Source organism: Cervus elaphus, chromosome 25, assembly GCF_910594005.1.
Source record: "Cervus elaphus chromosome 25, mCerEla1.1, whole genome shotgun sequence".
In the NCBI taxonomy this organism is placed as follows: Eukaryota; Metazoa; Chordata; class Mammalia; order Artiodactyla; family Cervidae; genus Cervus; species Cervus elaphus.
The window spans coordinates 44,202,967-44,228,268 of NC_057839.1; the positions used below are offsets into that span (position 1 = coordinate 44,202,967).

The following is a 25,302-nucleotide window of genomic DNA, read 5'->3' on the forward strand; positions in this document are numbered from 1 at the left end:
AATCTGACGTCTACCCCTCAGCCCAAGTTCCAAGCCAAGCAAATGGGCCTCTTTCTTAGAAGGCGGTGGGGTGGGGGTGGGGTCTCCGTGCAATGTCCACCCAGTGCCCGTGCCGGCAGCCTGTCAAGAAGTGTCTCCCTGGGCTACAGCCGGGGCACCAATCTCACGTGTGAACGCAGAGGGGGCGGAGCTAGGGCAGAGGGGAAGGTGCGAAGGCGGGAAGAGAGAGGGAAGATGGCGCCAGGGCTGGGGCAGGGTAGAGACGGCTTCGTGGTGGCGCCTGCCAGCCTCCCTTTTGCGGAGTAGGGGAGCACCCCAGCTGTCCCCAATGTGTGTGTCAAGGCAGATGCCTGCCCCTCGAGCCGAAGCTAAGCCGCAACATCAAGCAAGTGAGGACTCCCACAGCGGAGGTCCGCGTCTCTCATCGACATCGACACCTGCGCCCTGCCGGCAACAGGTGAGTCCTGCCACTGGGAGCTCTGTGAGGGCTGTTTCTCTGACCCTTCAGCCCTGTGGGACTGGTGCGCAAGAGCTCGGTTAGTTTTTAAAGACCTTTTGAGGGCTCTCAGATGCCGGTGTGAGAGGTGGGGTTCCAACCCTTTGCTCCTCAGGGAGAACCTCCGGTTTTGAGTTCCCTCCTGACTGGCGGGGGGCTTGGTTTTGGGGGGATGGTGTCCCCTCTCTCCTACCTGCTGAGTTGTGGCCTTTCTCGGGCAGGAGCTGCTCAGCCAAGTTTTAGGTGTTTTCAGAGGAAGCAGTTCCATGTGTTAGTGGTGGGTTCCCAGTGTTCATGGGAGGAAGTGAGGACGTGACCCTCTGACGTCTCCATCTTGAACCAAAACCTCATTTCCCGTTTTGTCTTAGGTGTTTTTGGTGGTGGAACTGGTGTGTGTGTACACGTGCGTGCGTGTGTACATGTCCATGTGTGCCTTCTCTTGCCAGTGTCATGTGTTTCTGATGCCATAGTTGTGGTCTGCTGTTTCCCCCCCCCCCCCCCCACTCGTTATCACATGGACAAGGGCAACTGGCCGTCAGATTCGAACAAGATCCTCAGGAGAATAGCGTGCTACAAGGGAATTTGTATCTACCATTTTTTACTTCGTTTTGGCTGCAGTTAGTTCACACCTTTGCAAACCCAAATGAGGAACCCTTCTCGGGTTGCAGATTTTCTGGGAATGGTGCTGAAGAGGCTTAAATTCTGAATTTAAGCCACATTTGGCACATTCACTGTGTCAGCCAAAACACGTTTCAGTGAGTAGAATTATGGGCATGTTGCCCCCCATGGCACATTACATTGGTGACATAAAAAATGCTGTGCATCATTCCAATTAGTGAAATTAAAAAAAAACAAAAAAACACCTTGCAGCTTGTTAAAAATAACCAAGACCCTCAAATGGATTGAATACTTGGAAGACTTCTTGATAACAATGAGGACAGCAACATTTTGGGAGTGCTTCCTACATGCTTATCTTAGTTACTCCTCAGACACCTTTCTGAAGTTGAAATTACCATTATCCTCATTTATCTGAGAAAAATGCACTATGAGAAACATCCAACAGGTCATCTGCCCAACTGGAAAGTATTTGTACTTACACGGTCAACCTGGGACTCCCTTTTTCATGCAAAGTAGGACAGTTTAAGAGCTCAGTGCCCCCTTTCCTCAAAACTTCATACATAAATCATCTAATTAAATTCAAAGCTTTTATGGTCATGGCTCCTTAATTCTACCCCTAACTTGCTTGGTAAAAAAAGACATTTTTGTCATAGTTGAAGATTTGCAGAGGTGATTGAATTCACATGGTGGCAAAGTCAGTTCTAAGGGAACAGAAGATGAGGAAAAAATTGTTAAGATTTAGACTTTAGATTTTATTACAGGATGTTTTAGGAACATCCTGTTGTGTGGCATATATCACATCCACATAAATGCATTTGTTAAAAAAAGCAACCCTAGAACTTCACTTTTGCCTTAAATTAGCCAGATAGCAGAGGCAGCACTCTGTTGAGTTTTCATTTTATATTTCGCAATTATTTCTCAAACCGTTTTGACTTGGATTTAGATAAATATCTGCATTTCAGCTTAGTTGCCTTTCAAATAAAATCTAAGAGGAAAAAAAAGCATTCTTAAAGATTTGGGATATTTTTAGCAAGGCAGAGAAAAGAAAATTGTTTTGTGAGGCTATTTTTAAACAACACTTTTTAAGATTTCTTAAAGCTCCAGTGGTTAGGACAGTGCTAAAGGCAAAAATGTTGCTTAAGGAAACACTTCAGAAAAAGCTAGAAAAGTTAAAGCCCAGGCCAAGCCCCTAGAGAGCAAGGAGAGTGCTCACATGGCTTGATGTCCTTTGAATCTCTTAAGGTTATTTTCTAAATGAGACTATGAGAACAAAATGAAATTATACTTCCCTTCCAGCTAGTTAAACCTCAACTCCCTAGATGAAAAAAATGTTTTCTTTTTGGACAGTGATGTATTTCTAGTCAGTATATTCCCAAAACAAATACACCAAAACCCACTTCATGCACAGAGTAAAATAAAAGATAGGAACGGAGGTCATTAAAATGGTTTAGTATCACTCTAATTGCCATTTTGCTGATAACCCTCACTTGATGGAATAGGTGGGTTTTGGTCTTATTATCTGTTACCTGTAAAGCTGTGGTTTCTGAAACTGAATTCCACTGAATCCCTCACCCACTTAAAACACTTAAGACTTTTTACGTAGAGTAATACTGATTCTCAGGCTAAACTGTAGTAGATAGGGTTTGTTAACTAGGAACGTTCATTCCCCAACTTCTTTCTTCTTGATAGAATCCCAGTTTTGTCTACATATATTTCTTCCCTCTGAATCCACGCATGGAATTAAAATCAAGGGAAGCTGACCCCAAGAATAGATCTTTAGTCTAAAAAGCTAATTAGCACATGGAATTTCCTAGCAAAATAATACAGTAAATGGTCATATGTCCTGTACTGCCTCAGCCTGACTGAAGGACACTACCCTTAACTCTTGATAGTGAGAGAGGTTTTTCTCTTTCTTTTGCTAGACAAGAATAAGGAAGGATGTAGCTCCAGTAGCCACTGGCAGTCATCTTAAAGTTTGAGGGGAATCATTGAATGCAGTTGATGCTAAAGATGACAAGAAGGATAAACAGAAAGATTCAGAGTGTTTGATCATGCTACTCATCTATGGATCATTTGGAACCTGCATTTCTATGGAATGTCTATTTTGTAAAATATAATTTTATTTATTTCTTTCCAGTTTGAAATAGGATTTTTTTCTCACTCATAGCCCAAAGCATCCTATTGCATAAGCTGAAAATACTTGGTAATAAAGAGTAAGAAGTAATCAGATCTTTAGGATGCTGAACATGAATTATTATAGCTTACTTTTCTGATCTCCTTTCCACTGTTAATAGGCTTTCTTATTGGCTTCTCCTCTACCCCCAATAGCTTAATCACTCCTGAAAATCCTTTAATTCTCTACTTACTATTCTAAAGTTGGGATGTGAAGTATGGGAGAGGCTGCCTCTACAGAGTTTAGATTCCTTGTGTTAATGTGAGATGTTACTGATTGAAAGTGTTAGTTAACCAAAGGAAATGTTAACCAGAGGAATGGGAATCACTTTCCTAACTTTTCTGAACCCACAGTTCTATTCTTTTCCCTTGGAAGTTACAATTTCCCATAGTGGTGAGATAGGAGACAAACTTTTCAGAATGTACCATGGTACCTATTCTACTCTAGGAAATCCACTTAGGTAAAACAAACTAACTTCTATTGATTAGTAAATTTAAAATTCTCCATGTACCTTTGACTTCAGGCTGACGGATATCACATTAAATGGAGGAAGTTTAAAGAACATCATCTAAACCTCTTCCACTCTTCATCTCAAACCTTACAAAATATTTGGCATGCTCAGAGAGCTGGGCTGAACTGCATATTTCATTGCCAAATAATATTCATGAAGATCCCATTTCATGTATTGACTGCCACTTAAGGAATGAAACAGGACCACATAATCAGTTGAATTTAATTCAGTCTATTTTGTGTAGTTGTGTTCAAGGTTATAACAAGGTATGTAGACTCTGCTGTTAGACTTCTGTAGAACCTCAAGAAACATGTCCAGGGTAGGAATTTAGGGGAAAATGATTTTGCTCATAAAACATGTATATAAGATTGTTTTGTAGATTCCATTTGATGTACTACTATGGGTGAATAATAAACCAAAAGATAACCAAGGTTTATCATGCTAGTCTATTCCAAAGAGAAAACATTTATGCAGCTAAAATTTTCAACCTGAACACATTAATAAAACCTCTAAACAATTCTACACCTTGGTGAGAGTGACTGAAGAAATTGCAACTTTTAGATAAGAAAACATCCCCAGTAAAAAATTCAAGTATTATATTGGAAGACCCATCAGTTATGTGGTCTATAACCCTATGTCAGACACTTGGCTGACAACACCAAGGTTGTCCTGGGGACAGCACCTTCTGTTGGGTACACCCCTTTGGTCTGGGCTGTCTAGAAGGCTGGCGCTGACCTTTCTTTCTTAAGTGTACTCTTACACTATGTTTGGAGGAAATCGGATTACAAGAAACAAAAACTAACCAACATGAATAATGTAAAAGCATATAAGTGTAGTCCAATTTTATAATGAATACTGTCCATTTCTTCTCTCAACAAACATCGAAGGTGTTCTCGCCATTTGTCAAAAACAGTGCTAGGCCTTGGTTAGAGATGTTAGAGTTTAAGACCCAGAGGCCTTGTTCTCTCGAGGCTTACAGTGTGATAGGTTAAGACCTGGACTATCTTGTAGAGACGTTTGAAACAACAGGTTTACTTAGAGGCTAAGTGCAGTGAAGTTGCTCAGTCGTGTCTGACTCTTTGCGACCCCATGGGCTGTAGCCTACCATGCTCCTCCATCCATGGGATTTTCCAGGCAAGAGTACTGGAGTGAGTTGCCATTTCCTTCTCCAGAGGATCTTCCCTACCCAGGGACTGAACCTGGGTCTCCCGCATTGTAGGCAGACGCTTTACCGTCTGAGCCCCAGGGAAGCCCACTTAGAGGCTAAGTAGAGGCTATTATAGGATCATGCAGTGAAAAATCTTAAGCTGAGGGCGGGACAGGTGAGTGGAAGTCAGGGAGAGTTTGCTGGACAAACAGATTCTTGACCATTTCCCTGAATATCCAGTGAGATTTGGTCAGTGAAGATGAGTGGGGACACTGGAGGTAAGCAACCTGGACAGCTGTTCTGGTGTACATGAGCTGAATATTAATATTGGTACCGAGCTTGGATGTCAATACATTAAAGTCTAGATTTAATAATGGTAGATCTTAGTCTGCTTCATGACTGAAAGGCTCAATTCTGACAGAATATCTGTGTATTCATTGAATAAGTTTATGGCAGTTTTTAACAGTCATATTTAATATAGGTATACCTCCCTTTATTATACGTCACTTTATTGCACTTCCCAGTTACTGTATTTTTCTGAGAAATTAAAGGTTTGTGGCAACCATGCATTCGGCAGGTCTATTAGTGCTATTTTTCCAACAGCATTTGCTCACTTTGTGTCTCTTTGTCACATTTTGGTAAATCTCGCAATATTTCAAACCTTTTGCCAGCAAAAAGATTACAACTTGTTGAAGGTTTGGGTGATGGTTAGTGTTTTTTAGTAATAAAGTATTTTTAAATTAAGATTTTCACATTTTTAAAGACATAATACTGTTACACACTTAATGCAGTATATATCTTACATGCACTAGTAAACCATAAAATTCATGTGGTTCGCTTTATTGCAGTGGTCTGGAACCAAACCTACAATATCTGAGGTTCAGTTCAGTTCAGTTCAGTTCAGTCTCTCAGTCGTGTCTGACTCCTTGTGACCCCATGAATCGCAGCACGCCAGGCCTCCCTGTCCATCATCAACTCCCGGAGTTTACTCAAACTCATGCCCATCGAGTTGGTGATGCCATCCAGCCATCTCATCCTCTGTCGTCCCCTTCTCCTCCTGCCCCCAATCCCTCCCAGCATCAGGGTCTTTTCCAATGAGTCCTCTTTGCATGAGGTGGCCAAAGTACTGGAGTTTCAGCTTCAATATCAGTCCTTCCCATGAACACCCAGGACTGATGTCCTTTAGGATGGACTGGTTGGATCTCCTTGCAGTCCAAGGGACTCTCAAGAGTCTTCTCCAACACCACAGTTTAAAAGCATCAATTTTTCGGCACTCAGCTTTCTTCACAGTCCAACTCTCTCGTCCATACATGACCACTGGAAAAACCATAGCCTTGACCAGACGGAACTTTGCTGGCAAAGTAATGTCTCTGCTTTTTAATATGCTATCTAGGTTGCATAACTTTCCTCCCAAGGAGTAAGCGTCTTTTAATTTCATGGCTGCAGTCACCATCCACAGTGATTTTGGAGCCCCAAAAAATAAAGTCTGACACTGTTTCTACTGTCTTCCCATCTGTTTCCCATGAGGTGATGGGACCAGATGCCATGATCTTAGTTTTCTGAATGTTAAGCTTTAAGCCAACTTTTTCACTCTCCTCTTTCACTTTCATTAAGAGGCTTTTCAGTTCCTCTTCACTCTCTGCCATAAGGGTGGTGTCATCTGCATATCTGAGGTTATTGATATTTCTCCCGGCAATCTTGATTCCAGCTTGTGCTTCCTCCAGCCCAGTGTTTCTCATGATGTACTCTGCATATAAGTTAAATAAGCAGGGTGACAATATACAGCCTTGACGTACTCCTTTTTTCCTATTTGGAACCAGTCTGTTGTTCCATGTCCAGTTCTAACTGTTGCTTCCTGACCGGCATACAGCTTTCTCAAGAGGCAGGTCAGGTGGTCTGGTATGTCCATCTCTTTCAGAATTTTCCACAATTTATTGTGATCCACACAGTCAAAGGCTTTGGCGTAGTCAATAAAGCAGAAATAGATGTTTTTCTGGAACTCTCTTGCTTTTTCGATGATCCAGCGGATATTGGCAATTTGATCTCTGGTTCCTCTGCCTTTTCTAAAACCAGCTTGAACATCTGGAAGTTTTCGGTTCACGTATTGTTGAATCCTGGCTTGGAGAATTTTGAGCATTACTTTACTAGCGTGTGAGATGAGTGCAATTGTGCGGTAGTTTGAGCATTCTTTGGGATTTATATATATCTGAGGTAGGCCTGTATTTAATGCATATTGTAACCAACTGGATGCCATGGTGTTATCTATGGCACCAACACAATGCCTTGCACCTAAGTGTTGGTTAAATAGTTATTGAATTAAATCAAACCTCCATCACTTAAATCTTAATTTCTTGTGATTTCTTGATGAAAAGTATTTCTACTTAATGTTGTCCCACAAACTCACCAGGGGAATTGTAGGATCAGTGAAAGAAACATGAAAACATTCCATGTACAGTATGCTATATTGCTTCAGTCATGTCCGACTCTGTGTGACCCTATGGACTGTAACCCACCTGGCTCCTCTGTCCATGGGATTCTCCCAGCAAGAATACTAGAGTGGGTTGCCATGCCCTTCTCCAGGGGATCTTCCCAATCCAGGGACCACATCTCTTAGGTCTCCTGCTTTGGCAGGCAGATTCATTACCACTAGCACCACCTGGGATGTCTAACGTACTTTGAGGCATACTATTAAAAATAAAATTGTAATAAGCCTTTGGCAGTGAAGAGGGATGTGGGGGTTCTTTCTAAGCTGGGGCAGGAGGTCAAATACCAAATCTGAAAATGAATAGAGACCCTATAAACTGATCATAATGTAACCTGAAATGAAAGACTAATTTCCATGTTCATGTAAGATCTAAGTATGGGGAGAAGATGAATAAAATGAACTGTGAATGTCCTATTCATTTTTATACAAAGCTGGCACTATTGGCCTGTTATTACTAAAGCATGCATTCCTTCACTTTGCTGACTTCCTTCACTGTGTTTTCAAGTTCTGGCTTCATGCTTAGGAATTCAATTGCTATCCCAAGATTATGAATATATATTTATCTAATTTCAGTAAAGTTGCAGTTTTGTTTTATACTCTTACTCTTTAATTCTTATGGGATTTATTTTGTATAAAATATAAGGAAAGTATCTGTTTCCCCAAAGTGCTCTGTATGTTATCATCCCAGTGTCTCTCCAGCATTGGGCACAGGAGGGTCTCAGTAAATATTATAGAATGAATAAATTAATCAGTGATGAGTCTAAACCTTCCAGAAACTTTGCCAGGCTTCCCTTGGGACCAACAGTAAGACTGATTGTAAGACTGACTCAAATTAAAGTGAAAAGCTAGGCCTAAAGCTAAACGACTTTTGTGAGGCTGATATCTGCTGCTTTGGGCTATAATTAATTGATCTAACTTGTTGTGGGAATATACTGATGAATTCACTGAGACTTGAAAGGGAAAGATGTTTCTCATTTTCTTTAAAATTATATTTTTTGATTCCTGAGAAATATGTATATGTTATATATATTGCATATATATAAATGCATGTATAAATATCCTTACAATTTTGACATTATTTTTGAATTTGAAATACAAACATTTGAATCTATTCATCTATCTACCATCTGTTTGGGTATATATACATACATATTAAGCACAAAAGGCACAAGAATTTAATATTTAAGAGTGTGGGCTATCAAGACTGCCAGGATTTAATCTTAGCTCTGACATGTATTAGCTGTGTGACCTTGGGCAAGTTGCCTAACTGCTCTATCTCCCAGTTTTGTCTGTAAAATTGGAAGATTAATAGTGTTTTCTTCAGAACATTGTTGTGAACATTAAATTCATGTAACCATTTAGAATAGTGCCTGAAATATTGTAAGTGCTGTCTAAGTGTTAGCTTTTATTATTATCCTACTCACTTCCAATAATCTTTCTTGTGTTCTCGAAAGTAACAGATTCAAAATATCTTTAAGATATTTTAAAAGAACATTTAGGATTTACTGAATGAGAGAGAAAAAAAATCGCTTAGTAAAAAAGCAATTGCTTTATTTAGCATAGAAAATATATAGTAACACACATGAATACTAAAACTGTAAAAGAAAAAAAATTCAGAAAAGAACAATGTTTAAGTTTGAATTCTGAAAATAAAATACATACATTGAAAAAGTGTAAACTCAGAGGTGCATCCTGTTTCCAAACACAAGAATTAAAAAATCAAAATGACAGACTTCTGCTAATCTGCTTAGGAAGGCATAAATTGTTAATCAGGCTCCAGGCAACATTGTTTAATACCAAGTTTAATAAAAATCTGCCTGGAGGAAGAAGAGGTCTGGTGGCCAATTTTGAAAGCTGGGCAGCTCTGTTTACATGCTTAGTCTCTCTAGCTCTGAGGACACCATTGATAGGGTTTCCTTTGAAATTGGCTTCTTTTAAAGGAGTCAAAATTATTAAACACTATAGCATGGGATAGAAAACTTGAATTTTTTCATTGGTGTGAATAAACTTGAAAAGGAAATAAATTGGAGAAGTATTTATTGAAGAGAATCTTTTGCAGTTTGTATGAGAAGAATTTCACAGTAAGCATTTATTGAGCCTTCACTATATGCTTACATTTGCTAGTGATGCCTTCATGTTAAAACTGTGATCTTGAGATGAAAGAAGTGATATTTTAAAGCCATTTTCTCCTTTCTCCCCAGCCTGTATTTGTTCATTCCACAAGGCATCTTGTGTTTGTATCATGTGGGCTTTTTTCTGTGCAGGGAATCAAGAAAATTTCCAAAGTCTTGGCATTGTTTTTAGGAGGACTTGTCAATCAGGTGAAAACTAAATTGGAAAATATTTGACAAGTGCAATATCTCCTGAGCAGTTAGAGCCTTGTAGCTACTTCTTTGGATTACTGAGTTTAAAATGCAGCCCAAATTTCACTTGCTTTAAAGTCCTTGATAACATCATGGATATTATTGCCTATTTCTTAATTACAAATCAGGGCAGGTTTGGCTCTTGTTTTCATGATTGGTTTTTCTAAACAGCTGTGATTTTCATATGGAGAAAAAAAATAAGCCATTTAAAAATTTATTTTAATGTAGTGAGAAATTGGGAAGCAAACATATGCTCTATTAAAGTTCAGAATATCCACAGTGCAAAGCAAACTTCTTGTTCTTTGGTGCACAGTTAACCCAGCATAGGTTTCAACAATTTCTCCCCTCTCTGTCCACTGTATAAAAATCTTTCATTACATCAGACTAAACTAAATCACTTGGGAGCATTTTACTCTTTTGTAGCTTTTAGCTTCATATTTTAAATAAGTAACTGTCCTATTTAGCATTCTAGTTGGTGAGAAAGTCATTTCACATGATCTCTTGACATCTAGCAGTGTCCTTCCCTCTATTGGGTAATCTCTTAAACTTAATTGCATTGTTTTTTTAGAACACAGAGTAAACACACATTTAAACTCAAGGCGGGGGAAGTTGAAAAATGAAACCATGGTGCTATTTGTAAAGGTATCTTGGAATGTGGCATCTGAGAATAAAAGCATACTGAAGAAGGGAAGTATCACGAGACAAAGTTTTAAAATACGAGACCTGTATTTGGTGTGCCTGCAATTATTTCAAAGGCACTTTACCTGCAGGTAAATATACTTTCCTTGAATTAAAAAATTATTGCAGAGCTGGATCTGGAGGTTTGGAACCACCTCCTCTTGATGACACTAACCAGTAAGTGACCCCTTCATTCTGTTGTCTTAATAAGGATCTGCCCTGAACATCTCTTTCTTAATAAAAAGGGATATGAGTCAGAAAGAGAGTAAAACTGTGGCACTGATATTTATCACAAGGCCTCTCTCACAGAATTTATTTCTTTATGAAACACTGACAAAATCTCAACTACATACTTTATATAAGTAATTAACTAGCAAATAGTTAGTTAATACAAATTAGGATCAGCAGTACTATACCAATCTTGGTGAATTTTATCATTTTTCATCATGATTACTCAATCCGACCACACAGTTTTGATCAGTGTTAAATCAGAACCTGTTCTTAAGAAGAGCTTAAAATACTTTGTTGAGTGTGAAATTGAGCAGTTCTAAACATTTTATAAAATGGACGATAGTTGATTAATAAAATCCCCCTTTTTTAATCCTGAAAAGGAGGTTTAAGCTTTGCAGCTAAAAATGTGATAAGCTCATTTTCATGACTGAAATCTAGAAAGCAACTGCTTTTTGACCTAACAGTGCATACCTTAAACTACAAATCAATCAACACCTTAGGAAATTTGTGTTTATCCGCAGTTATATAAAGTTCACTTTTAGGGGGAAAAAAAAAGATGCCTCTTTAATAATGGTTATGGTTAAATTGAGCTGGCTGGGTTTTTAGAAAAACAAGATATAAATTTAAAACTTCTTATTTTCCACCGAATAATCCACTATGTAATCAAATAGGCGAATTCATTGCCGATGACATATTTTGGCCATGACCTTGGCAAAGCACAATTTTGGAGAACCTATTAATATAGTCAAAGATTGTATTGTTATTCCGAATGTTATTATTAATCTCTATGAAGTTTAAATAAGGGATCCAAAAATACCTTTTGATAGAATGACTTTTATCTTTTGGACTATTTGGCTTATCATTCCAAAAGTCATTCCCCTTTACTTTCAATTCATCCAAACAAGGAAGAAAACTAAGTCAGTCATTTTTCAACATTATGTTATTCATTATCTAACCCAGTGGTCCTTGGACTTTTGGATTTCATGGAACATTAACAGTTATTTTTTTAAATAGGGGCGGGTTGAGATTGGGTTGCTTGCAGATTTTAATTTTATCAAGGGAAAAAAACAACATAATTTATCCATACACTTTCATGCCAAAATTGACATTTTAACTCCAAAGAAGTAGGAAGGTCACTGTCTTAGTCCTTAAGTTGAATAAATGGAGAGTTATAAAGAACACAATAAATAGGTTGTTATCATGTTTCATATCTGATCACTGACCAATAAACTTTTTTTTTTTTTTTTGCAAAGATGCACACGTGACTTTGGATAGCCTGCCAAATTACTGATACTCAAGACTACCATCAAATCATTAAAAATAAAATAAAAACCTACATTTTATCAGCCTCCCAAGTAATCGTCAAAATTTTGAAGGAAAATTTTAATTCTTCTTTGCAATAGGAGCTTTACAAAAGTGTATTTTCTTCATAAGTTTCCATGCCTGCTCCTTTATAGCATATTTATAAATAATGATATTATAGATTTAAATTTCTCTTTTAATTTTTAATGGCAAAATTGAGTGGAGATGATAAAAAGTTATAATATTCCACAACTAGAACTCAGGTTACAGAAGAGATAGAGATAATGAACAAAATGAATTCAGTTGATCCATGGACAAGTCACTTCATCTCTCTGGTCATCAGGTATCTCAAATGTAAACAATGGGCATTGGGTTTTAGTCACTCGTGTCCGACTCTTTGTGACCCCATGGACTGTAGCCCACCAGGCTCCTCTGTCCATGGGATTCTCCAGACAAGAATACTGGAGTGGGTTGCCACTTCCTTCTCCAGGGGGTCTTCCCAACCCAGGGATTTAACCCGGCATTGCAGGCAGACTCTTTACCAGTGAAGCCCTTGGCATTGGGTAAAGTAATGTCTAAATTCCTTTCTGTGTCTCACGTTCTCTGATAATTGCCAAACTGTCAATAGAGGCTGGGTTAACTACCTGACTTTTTGAATGGTGGTAATAGAAAGAATGGAGTTTAATGAAAATGGCTTATCACCATCAACCATTTATAATATTACTGCATTGTTAAGAGGATGTCTTTCTTCCTTTCTCCTTCCTGCTTTCCTCCACCCGCCCCCCTGCCCCTTTTCTTATAAAATTTTACTTGGTAAAGAAGTCATTCAGAACAAATACTGAACTGTGATGGGAATGAAATAACAAAACTGTGGTCATAAAAGAAGAAAATTATTTTTACCCATCAAATAAGGAAGGAAACGAACACAGTCTTATTCAGCTCTACCTACAGTCCCCAAAGCTATGCATGTAGTGAGTTTGTCAGTGCACTAAGAAAGGACTGAGGCCCTTGGGGTGCCGTGAAGTTGTGATGCCCCCCGACATTGAAATAAACAGCTGTCATTTTTAGCTACTTTCCTGAAATACCCCCTCCAACTTAAGGCACTCTCTGAACATAAGAGAAGACAATTTATTCTCTTATAAGAAGTATCATTATTATGCTCAGAAAAATGCCCCACACAATTCTTTTTACTACTATAAACCCTAATGCATACTTTCAAGTGGTTTTTAAGAAATGAATAACCTACAGACATTTTCCTCAGCCTGAAAACCTGCATTGCTCTGGTCAAAATAATCAAATCATTCCCATGCCCTCTGCTGCTCTGTATTTCTCAGAGTCACACTTTTACTTCTAAGATACCACAAGTGTTTGTTAACAGCACATTCATTAAACGCTTGGCTCAAACAGAAATTTCCTAGAAATTCAAACCAAGAAAGGGCTAAATAAAGAGGATACCACATATAGAATCCAAATGAATGATTTGGTTGGTCTTTATCACTTTTGTATACTTTAGGTTGTCAGAAGGACACATAGTATATCTATTTAGCTGGAAGAACAATGAAGATAATAGAAAAGAGTCAATATTCTTCAAAGCAGTAGGAAAACCTTCCTTTGATTCTGCTGCAATTTCAGACCACTTTTTAAAAATGTACTCCTCTGCTTATTTTATGATCCATGCAGATCATTTCCTTTAGATGGTGATTTTTTTAAAGGATAACTTTCAAATTTACATTCCATGTTAGAGAAACATAGTGATTATAAACACGTTAATGATGTAATCATGTTTATAAAGTTGTATCTAATAATAGCAGTATTTATAAAGTGGAAAGTACACTCTGTATAAAAATGGTGACTTTAATTCTATTTCTATTCTTACATTTTCCTCTTATGTAAAAATTCATCTCCCATCTCTTTTCATTGTAGTCACTTGGGACACCACCTCAACTTAATTTTTTCTTGTTGTTTTCCATTCCTATAACTTATTAGGTCTCCTGAACATCTTTTGGGCAGATCTACCAAATTAGGGAATTACAGAGAGAGAAAAAACACAGTGTTCTTTCAAGTGGTGAACTATGAAGATAAATTATACCCTGTATTGGCTAGCTTTGTATTCTTCAACTTCTTCCTAAGTTGTTCTCTTTCACAAGATAGCACTAAGTATGGTGGAAAAAGCTTTGGATCCATGCTGCCCACTTATATACTGCACATCAAATTTAATAGTCACATTCTGGCTTTAATTAAACTTTTCCTCTTATAAGTCTCAGCCAAGGTGATCTGATTTACAGAGGAAATGAGCACCCAACAGTGTTAGTGTAGTGATATTAAATAGATGAAACAAGGTAAAATAATCTCTAATAACCTGTGGGGATGGGGGACACAGAACCTTCTGCACATGTGTCCACTCTGCAGTAATGCATCTGTGCTCACAGCATTCACTCTTCAGTTAGTTTTGGTTGTTGGAAGAGTTAAAAATTTCCTGGATAGTTCAGTCTTGATCAACGGCTGTATCTTGATCCCTCTGACCCAATCACTTTGGCTTAAAAGAACCTTACTCCATTTACATCTGTAGTAAATGAAGGTGTATCACCTTTTTCAAGGGTTATGTATACTTTTCTTGCCTTATCTCCCTACTTGTGAGTGATGGGGTTACAAAGACTGTACACTTTCAGCTGTAAACCTTAATTAGAGAAAACCTGAATTTTCTCATCTGATTACTTTGAAAAAGGGAGCGTTTCTTAGGAATAGGAACTTTAAAAATGTAGGCCAGTTTAATCTTCATAAGAGGAAAACTCAAAACAAAAATATTGTTTAGATCTAGGAAAGTGCCTTAAGCTCTCATCTGTGTTCAAAATAAAACAAAAATCCTAATGGAGAGAAAGAATGAAAAGGAAAAAAAAAGAAGAAAAAAAAATCAACCCAAGTTGTGCATTTCTTTATTTCTTCTCTAATATCATTGGAACAGTGTCACAATTGGGTGCTCTGTGTGTGTGAATTTTGATTTTATTCTTTCATCAATTTCCCCTATTAACATGATGTTCTTGAGTCTTTGTATTTAGAATCATTATTCAGAAAAAAATTTAAATCAGAGAAGGTTTGATTATCTACATTTTCACCTTTTTGTGAAGCAAATAAGGTAAGTTCAGTAGACACTAGCTAGGCTGAAATACTATTAAAAAATGCAATTCAGACTGAGTCACTGCTTGTTAGTTTTATAAGCGAGACCCTAATTCTGATTGACCCCAAAGAATGGGCTGCTGTGACTAAGCTAGCAGCAGAAGCAACTGGCTTCTGCTGGATGTTATCTCATTTGGAACACATTTCAAACTTTAGAACAGATTTTTAAATTCAGAGTTGAAACCTGCAGACCATCAGCAGACGAGGCTGATTCACCCCTATAAAACTTATCTTACTATGTAAGTTCCAGGCAGAGTTTTTTTTAAGGACTAGGTTACCTAAAATATGTTGTGATACATCAAAGAGAGAGAGAAAAATAAAAGACAAACACCTCCTGGAATAAGAGTGATATGCATCTAAACATTTTTTGGACTTTTAGTATATGCTTATTTGAATGGGGGCTTCTTTAAGTTAGAAACCTCTAGTTCAGTATAACTTGTCAGTGTTCACGGATCTCTGAAAGGTTAGTTAATTTTTTTCTGCCTCATTTTTTCTGCTTTCTTTCAATTGCTTCATATATTTGCTTGAACCCCTATGGTAGGGCTTCCTCATGTGGAACTTTTTGAGTCATAACTATAATGCCATTATTACTATTGGGTAAATTTGAGTGAAGGAAGTACAATCTTGGCAAGATGAGAAATAAGGAAAATTTTATATTGGTAGTCGTGAATTCTTTATTAATTGGCCGTTGCTTTCATTTGGAATCATAAAGAAGTTATCAAAAGTCTAGATACCCAGAAACTGTGTAAATACTCTTGGGCTCCTGAAATTAGAGGAACTACACAAATGACAGTAATGGTTTTGACCTGGAATAAATGTCATGAAAGGACTTGGGGAATACTGTCTTGTCTGTGAAGGGAAAGCTGTTATATGCTTATTATCTTAGATAACAAAATCCATGATGCAGTTGAACTGCAGGGAGAAATGCATGGTGTGACCCACTAGAGGTCCCTTCCAACTAAAAAAAGTTTCCAAGTTCAAAGGATTCAGCCTCAGTAAGTTGGCATTCCGGACTGCAAAGCGAGTAAGGACCAGAAGGGGGGACTGCACATTTTACTTCCCTAGGGAGAAACATGGTTTCATTCAGATTATTTGTCATATTTATCTCTCTTTTTTTTATCCTTATGTGGTACAATCACACAGTTAGCTCTGGTTAGATATTCAGAACCTGTTGTTCCAAGTTATTGATACATTTGGAAAAAAGAAGTGTCATTTGATGTCCTGGAGCTATAGTTGTGCTTTCTATTGATATTAGCTGTTTTCAAGAATCTCAGAAAAATATTTTGCAAGAGAGATTTTTGCTTAAAAATGAAGAGTGCTTCAGTAAGTTTTTACTTGCAAAGCTGATGGAAGTAGTGGGTGGAGGAGGTAATATACACATTTTCTGACAGTAGGCAACTTAGTAGAAAATGATTGTTTCTATATATTATCTTTGCAGAGTTAACATTAAGAAATGTAATTGCAATAAATTGATGTAAAAGCCAGATAGTAAAGGGACTAAAAGTCCCTACAGAGACACCAGTCTGTCACTTACAAAGATAGCAAAAGATAATTGTAGACAAGTACAGGAGAACTAAACCATTGCTGTTTTCCTTTAGAAATGTACTGCTGCTTCTCATGTTTTTCTGAAAAAATTGGTTACTTCCTCTGCTTCCGAAGTATGCCATGAACCATCAAAACAGGTAGAAAAAGATCTGCCTTTTATTTCTCCCCAATACCTTTTTAATTAGAATACACCAAAGAGCAAAACGGGGCGAGATACAATCCTATGTGATTGCATTTTCCAGTAAATTGTTGGATTTCTTTTAAGTTTCTGAGCTCTGCATTGAAAATCTGGCCTCTGGCACAAACTTTGCCCTCCCCTATGACATAATGAAGACATCTGCTTGATCATATCCTCTTTCTTCACACAACTTGTTTTCTGGCTCTAAAAAAATAGCCAGCACAAAGCCATGCAAGTACTGAAACACAAAGGATGATGCTGAAGCCAAACTGGAAGAGTTTTTTTTTTTTTTTTCTCCTAAAGTAGAATACTAAAGCTTTTCCTTTTCAGGTACAGGCATCAGCAAGAAAAGAAAGGAAATAAGTAATCCCTGCTCACAGTTTGTATGAGCTTATTTGTTCTTTAGTCTTAGAAGAGTTGTTCATTAACAAGGTATATCTCCGTGTTCCTTTTCCCATGCAGGGAGGATTTTGCACCCCCTGGATTGTAACCACTCAGAGAACCCGTATTTCGCATGTGCGCCCCTCCAGAGCAGCCAGACATGTACACATCACTCACTCCAGCAGCAACATTTTTTTTTTTTTTGCAGGAAAAATCCTCTTCTTTCCTACATTATGTGCTTCAGTAAGTGAAAATGAATATTGGCTGAGCCATGGGGTGATACACCTCCATAGTGTGAATATCATAATTAAAATGTCTTTACAAACCAAACAAACAAACAAAAACCAAAAACGAGAGGGGGGAGAGAATGTATGGCTATTCCACATGATTAAACTTCTTGGTACTTGGATGTTCTCTGTAGTTAACTCAGGTGAACAGCCCCTTGCACTAACAAGGACCTGCATATAACCCCCCATAAAATATGGATTTTATTGCAGCAGTGACAACACTTCTCAGCACCACGCTGACCTCTCCAGCATCTCCCATCTCCGAGATCTGCGATAACTCTTGGCATAAGAATAACTACAGAAGTAATCCCAGCTCTGCAATACACAACATAGCAAGATTCCCTGTTACTAAATTCCGGAATATCGCACCGGGGGCGTCACTTTTCATGCATCGGACACCGGAAAACCAGGCGCACTTGGTTTGCTCTCCAACCAGTCCGGGGGAGGCGTTTTCCCCCAGATTTGTGCCTGGCCAGCCTTGGAAGAGCACAAGCGAGCTCCATCTTCCACATGACTTTTCCCTGGACGGTGTGCTCCATTTTCGGAGTCCAGTGTTGGACTTTCCTTGCAACCTAAGCATTTCTGCCCTACGTGAGCCGGCAGGCGTTGCCCCCGGCGTGCAAGCTAGCAGTGTTTTTTTTTTTTTTCTAAATCTTCTTCTCTGAGACAAATCATCTCTTTAGCCTAAGTTTTCCTTATTGGGAGCATTCGGGAGTTTTCAAGCTACCCAGTTTTCTGCTTTGGCTCCCAAACCAAGAAATGTAACCCGGCCAAAGCAGTCCTTGCACAGACCGTGAGATGTGGGCAGGTGGAAATAAATCAAGCCCCAAACCGCTCCGCGGGTCCTGCACGCACCAGCGCCCTTGGTAATTGACCAGCCAACTTTGCAAATGCCGGAGACCCCTTGGCAGCCTCTGCCGCTGGAGAGAAAGGCAACGGGTTCTTCCCGGCGGCCCCATCACATATGCCCCCACCAAGCCCCTCCACGGTCTTACCAGAAGGCGGAGGAGCGGCGCCGAAGCTCCCCGGGAACTGGCGCCCGTTCTGGGCAGCGGCAGCAGCGCAGCCAGCGCAGCCGGACCCGCGCGCCCGCCCCGACCCGGGCTCGCAGGCTGAACATCCCTCCCAACTCCAGCGTGCGGCACCCGCCGGGGAAAGAGGGCTCTCTCTCTCTGATTGGCTTCCATCAGCGCTACAGAATTAAAACAAGAAAAGGCATGCACCATCGCCAACTGAGACCGAACCCACCTCTGCTCGCCTTCCTGCTCCCGGGGAGACCCAGCGACCCGCCCAGGCTGCTCCTGTCTCGGCCGCCGCCGCCGCCGCCGCCGCCGCCGCGGTTGCCCGCTCAGCCGTTCTCCGCTCAGCCGTTCTCGCTGCCGCGGCTGAAACTGCAGCTCGGGATGGGAAGGTTACGGGCTCGGGAGAGCTGGCTCTTGTGGGCACACACTGATTTGCAAGTGAATGAAGTGGGAGGGAGCAAAGAGAGGAGGACTTTGTTAGAAAGGCCCAGTGCCTGCCCCCGCCCGCCCCCTCCCCTTGACAGAATGACTCCCTGTGTTTGAAGTCCTGAGCAATTCGCTCCCTGTAACACTCCCTCCGCTCCAGGCTTTCCTTTCTCTTCCTTTCTTATTTTTTGGGGGGGGTTAAGACATATTCAGAACTTGCGTGACTTCGTCGGTTTCCTCTTTTATACTATCAAAGTGCACCTTGTGCCATCATCTGTAGCGGTTGAATATCTTTTTTTTACCGACCAAGCAATTACAATTCCCAGGGACATGGTACCTCAGTTGGCCAGCTTCGTGTTATAGCACGCATAACATGCACACGCATAAAACAAACCCGGTCTCCTGAGATAACAGTACTGACGGCTTTTCTTCACAACATAAACAGGCGTTCTCCAGACGCAAGCAGACATAGATTCAGACGCGTCTTTCCTTTTCTTCTGGGAAGACAAGTTTTCACATAGTCCTATGATCTCTGTCACTCTTTTGGAGTGAGTAACCCCAAGATGTAAAATGAAGCCATGCTTCCTTGGGCTTGCACAAACTGTCGAACCCAAACCCTTCAGGCTAACCACTGACTTATGGCTGATTCCATCTTTCTAAATGCGTTAATACAAGGACACAAAAGACTTGCAGAAGAGTGTGTAATGATATTTAGGTCTGCCTCGCATTTGTGATCTTTCATGAAAGTTCCTGAAGTAGGGTAACCTCCAAATTTGAACTGTTAGGTACACATAGCAGTAACCAAAAAGTAATTTCTATTAGGGAACTAAACTGCAAAATCTTAAGTATGTTGAAGTATTATTAAGTGAGAGTAATGTTTTTCTACATAAAAGATATAAACATGATGGAGCCAGGCGCTGTTGGATTAGGAAAATTAAATCTAAATTACCACAGTGATTGCACCCGGGGTCAGTAGTATCCCAAACCAGCTGTTTGTGTATGCTTTAAGTTGAGGGGAGAATTCCACTGCATGGTGTGCTAAAAAAATCCAGGCTACTCTGGCCTCTGAGTGGTTAAACTGGTTGGAGGTTGGTTTTCTTCCCAACTGAGCTCTTACTAGAAAATCTTTTGTTTCTCCAATAGAAGTTCAGGCATTTAAATAAAGCCAAAATCAAAGTATTTCCTCTAGGCAGTCAGTGCTTCAAAGAAGTGTGCATGGAATGGTTTTAGCACAGATGTTCCACACATGGAAGATGGAAAGACTTTGAATTTCTTTCTTGAAAAGATCTTCCTTTAATGGAGAATTGCCACCAACTTAACAAAAAGGAGGCTGAACATTTTCTCTTCATGCAGCTATTCAGAATCTTGTAGAGAAAGGATAGGCGAGAAGAAAGCTGCTTCCATTCCTCAGATTATGAATTCTATACATTTAATTGGAAATTCTAGATCCTTATGTTTTTACCATACTTTTTCGCTTACAGAGTACTTTCACAGATCATTTTATTGAATTCTTCTTTCAACAAGTGGTCTGACTTTTTCCCCATTAAGACAAAGGAAGCAGATTGATGATGGCATTGCATGGGTTAAATAACATGTCCAAGGCAATGAAAACTGGAAAGCAGATGAGTCAGAAATACTACTGGTAAAACTGGCTATGTGTGTGTGTGTCTGTGTATATACATACATATATGTATATATATATATACACCATTAAAAATTAGCCATGTTTTAAGACTGCCTTTTGCAGAAAGATATGCAGAATAACTGATTTTTATGGTAAAAGTGGGATAATAGTGAAGTTAATGGTCTCCCCGTTGAACAAGTTTATATCTCACAAAGGAAATCTTTAACTGTTTGAAATATACTACTCTTCCAACCCCACCAAACTACATATCAAAGGTGATTAAAGCAACTACTTGTTATTAAGAATGGATAAGCAATCAATTTGCTTTGGAATAGTTTAAGTGGCAACATTACATAAAGAACAGCACTTTTTGATACCAGAAAAGATTTTTGTGTGATATTTGAGGATTTCTAGCATTATTTACTACAGTCATTGTTTTCAATTAAATATCCATAATTATTTCATTCTCATTTTGGAGATAAAAAACTGAGACTTATTAAGATCAAATGATTATCTGGTATTTAAATACCCAGAATTATTTCATTTTCATTTCAGAGATAAAAAACTGAGAGTTACTAAGGTTATATGATTATCCAGTGTCATGTTAGTACTATTTCTAGTTCATTCTCTTGCACACCAAAACATGTTGGCAAGTAACAGAAGCTAATTAGAGATAGTTCAACTGATAAGAGTCCATCCTAAAGGAGATCAGTCCTGGGTGTTCATTGGAAGGACTGATGCTGAAACTGAAACTCCAATACTTTGGCCACCTCATGTGAAGAGTTGACTCATTGGAAAAGACCCTGATGCTGGGAGGGATTGGGGGCAGGAGGAGAAGGGGACGACAGAGGATGAGATGGCTGGATGGCATCACCGACTCGATGGGCATGAGTTTGAGTAAACTCCGGGAGTTGGTGGTGGACAGGAAGGCCTGATGTGCTGCGATTCATGGGGTCGCAAAGAGTCGGACAGGACTGAGCGACTGAACTGAACTGAACTGAAACTGATAAGAGGGTCTTTGCTATCATCGTGTAGAATCTTCTCTTGAAACTCAAGAGTGGAAATTCTGCAGGGCTTCTGGATAGGCTTGGAAGCAGGTATTGAGTCGCCACCGGGACTTGGCCTAGAGTACTGTTTTCCTGTGCTTACTGTGCTTCTGCTTCTGTTTTGTCTCCCTTCACACAGACCATCTCTGTTATTCAGTCAGACCTTCAGAGCAGTACCACTGACTGTACCAGAACTTACCTGTTGGAAAGAATGTTTCTTTTTCTGCTTCATTCCCAGTGTCTTGGAAAGCAGTCCTGATTGGTCAAGTGTTCGCTGGACTAGTTTGCACGGGCTGGGGCTGGGGCAGAGGGAGGCAGCAGGGTCACCTACACAGAGCCCTTTCATGTGTTGCGTGCTCACTCAGTCATGTCCGATTCTTTGTGGTCCCATGGACCATAGCCTGCCAGGCTCCTCCATCCATGGGATTTCCCAGGCAAGAATACTGGAATGGGTTGCCATTTCCCTCTCCAGGGGATCTTCCCAACCCAGGGATCGAACCCACATCTGTTATGTCTTCTGTATCTGCAGGCAGATTCTTTTACTCTCAGGACCCAAATGAAGGGCAGCAGCAAGGGAATGCTCTTGTGAACTGGGAATACATTCCCCAAAGTGTCCCATTCCACACATTCTCTTGTTTTGTTTAGTAATTTGGTGCAGCTGAAGTATCTCATCAATTTTTAGACTACTTCATTATTTTATATGCTTCAGTCAAAATGACTTGTACTTCTCTCCTTTTACAGCTTGCAAAGTTTCAATTTTTCAAAAATACTCCTTCATATACTATTACTAGGGATATTAATTTTGATGAGGGATTTTCCAACTTCCACTAAATCTCTCTTCAGATGATTAAGAAGTGATATTATCCTTATAGTGTGGAGGCATATAAATAAATAATTACATGTTTTCTGACTTTCTTTTCAGTAATGTGCATCTGTATGCAATGATTACCTGATAAAAACATTTTCATGATCATCAACAGTTATTCTTGATTAGGAGAAAAAAGTTCACTTTTAAAACCATGTGCCTAATTAAGAATCTTGGCATAGGTAGTTTTGCTTCATCCAAATCTTTTGTCTAAAGTTTGCCTCAAATGTGTTGTTACCAGGAAAAATCTACAGTGTTGACCAGAAAAAAGTCTACATGTTACAGTGATTATTACGTAATTATCATGGTGTACACAAGTGAACAGATTTCAGTGAGGAATAAGGGCTATTTCCTGTCTTTGCCCTGTGTGTGCTCACATGCGTATACACCCATGCATGCACACACACATTGGTGTTTAAGGGGGGAAAAAAGTTTTAACTACTCTGTGTATTAATGAACTGAAACAAAGGAGATAGGAAACCTCGATGGAATTCCTCTTTTGTGAGAGCCATAGACATCTCAAAACAAGCTAAAATAAAATCACACAAACTTCATGAGCTTATCCAGGTTTTCTTATTCTGGGAGAGTTTCCAATCCTGTATTTAAAATGGGTTGGATCCCAGGGTGCATTAAGACATTTCCCTCTTGATCATTTGACTCATCACTATAGGTAGTTTGCAATAGCCAGGAAATTTCCAAATTAGATAAATGCACGGCAGCAAAATGTTATTGACCTACACTGGACATTTGAATACTCAGGGCATTTCCAGGTTGGTAGAGTGGACTTCAAATTTGATTAATTATTTTATATTTTATTCACTGTGTAGTGGTAGAATCTAAATTTGTCTGATGAGATACCTACAACTCAAGTTTGGTAGACTGTACTATGTCAGCGAAGGAGCATGTCCTGGTTTAGAAGGAACAACCTAGTAGGAGGATATGCACAGTGTCAGCGTATTCTCTTAAATAACTAGTGTAGACCAGAATAAACAGAAAATCCTACACTTGCATCCAGTGTGCACACGCATGCCAAGTTGCTTAGTTGTGTCCAACTCTTTATGATGTTATGGACTATAGCCCACCAGGCTCCTCTGTCCTTGGATTCTCCAGGTAAGAATACTGCAGTGGGTTGCCGTGCCTTCCTCCAGGAGATCTTCCTGACCCAGGGATCAAACCCACTTCTCTTATGTCTCCTGCATTTGCAAGCGGGTTCTTTACTACTAGCACCACCTGGGAAGCCCTACACTTACATCCAGAGGGAAAAATTCCTTTCTCTCACTAATCCCTCTCCCAATTATAGAAGCACTTGATGGGAATAATGGCAGGCTGGAGTGGGAAAGATAATATAATAATGCCTGTCCAAAAATATTGGGGTACTATATATGCATATATATAGAGAGAGAATGTTAAAATTTCACAAGTTTTGTCAAAAGGTGAAACAAAAACAATTACACAAATATTATCCTTTGTGTAGGTTTAAGTGTTATCTTTAGAATAGACCAGACCTCACCTAGAATCTGTTCTTCAGGTATCACACTTAAATGCCTTTTTCTTTTTTGCCCCCTCCTGTGTTTTCACTGTTATTTGTAAAATATCTATAGTACTTCAGCTAGAGCTTTTGTTTACATATTCTTGTTCATCTGCTAGACTGTATATCCATTGAATTACTGAAGGTAGAGCATTTGTTTTGATCATCATTTTAGCTTCTGGTGCTTGAAAAATAAATGCTTGGTGCTTACATGTAAATAAATAGAAATTTAGATGGACTAGAATTGATTCTGTAGACAGAACCTTTAGATGATTTGTAGACTTAAGATCATGTTTATGAACTAACAGTGATAAGATTGGAAAAGAGAAGGTTCAAATTGGCCATGAGTCACACTTTCAAATACTTCATGAACTGTCATATGGAAGAAAATTAGAATGGCTTTTAATGTGATAGAAGCTTCAGGTAGTATCAACTGGAGAAACCTCTGGAAGTTACTGCATTTTGTTAATTCTAAGACACCCATATTTCCCCATTTTAATATCTCTGAAATTATGATGCCTCTCACAGTTGACACGATGAGAAAGGATCATGTCATGGTATAATTGGCAATGTCTCTTCTTTCTTAATGACATAAAATAATTGTGCAACTTACTACCATTGGCATCTTTGATCTTTGATGACATGCAGATGGTAGATTTCAGCTCAACATATGGAAGAATTTTCAAATTCTTAGTTCTGTTCAAGATGAAAGGTACAGCTTCAGCATAGCAACAGGTCCTGTTCCTGAAAGCATTCATTCCCAGACTGGACCAACACTTGTTATAAATGAGCTCATCAATTTTGGGATTGAATCATCTTTAACATCTTTATCAAACTTGAGATTCTTGAATTTTGAGACTCTTAATTTTTAGATGAGAAAACAAAGATGATAGAGGTTAAGTGCTTTGTGCAAAGTTACATATCTCATTTGAGACCAACACTGGCCTGTCCATGCCTCCCGTTTTGTACACCTGAAACTAACACAACATTGTTTATCTACTATACTCCAGTATGAAACTACTTTCATTTACTGTCCTTTCCTCTTCAGGCTTGCAGTGTAGAAAATGGATACATACAATATTTTGATAAGAGCAACAGCTAACATTTGGTATGTAATTTACTTGTTCTTTATGTATGTTATCACATATAGTCCATCTGATGGCTCATGCTAGATATTATCATTCTTGTGTTCACAGATGGGGAAGCTGAATAATGGGAGGTA

General features: G+C 39.1%; 1 protein-coding gene across 2 annotated transcripts in view; it reads right to left on the bottom strand.

The window, feature by feature from the left end:
• The window catches only part of CDH6 (cadherin 6), a 142,708-nt gene extending 123,646 nt beyond the window's left edge, over positions 1-19,062 (bottom strand). Inside the window, exon 1 of one of the 2 annotated variants that reach the window (XM_043887473.1) lies at positions 18,818-19,062. The gene's annotated coding sequence lies outside the window, so the exon portion shown is untranslated. Of the gene's footprint in view, positions 1-18,564; positions 18,672-18,817 lie in introns of those variants that run through there. The other variant, XM_043887474.1, reaches the window with a different exon arrangement.
• Between the last annotated feature and the right edge of the window lie 6,240 nt (positions 19,063-25,302).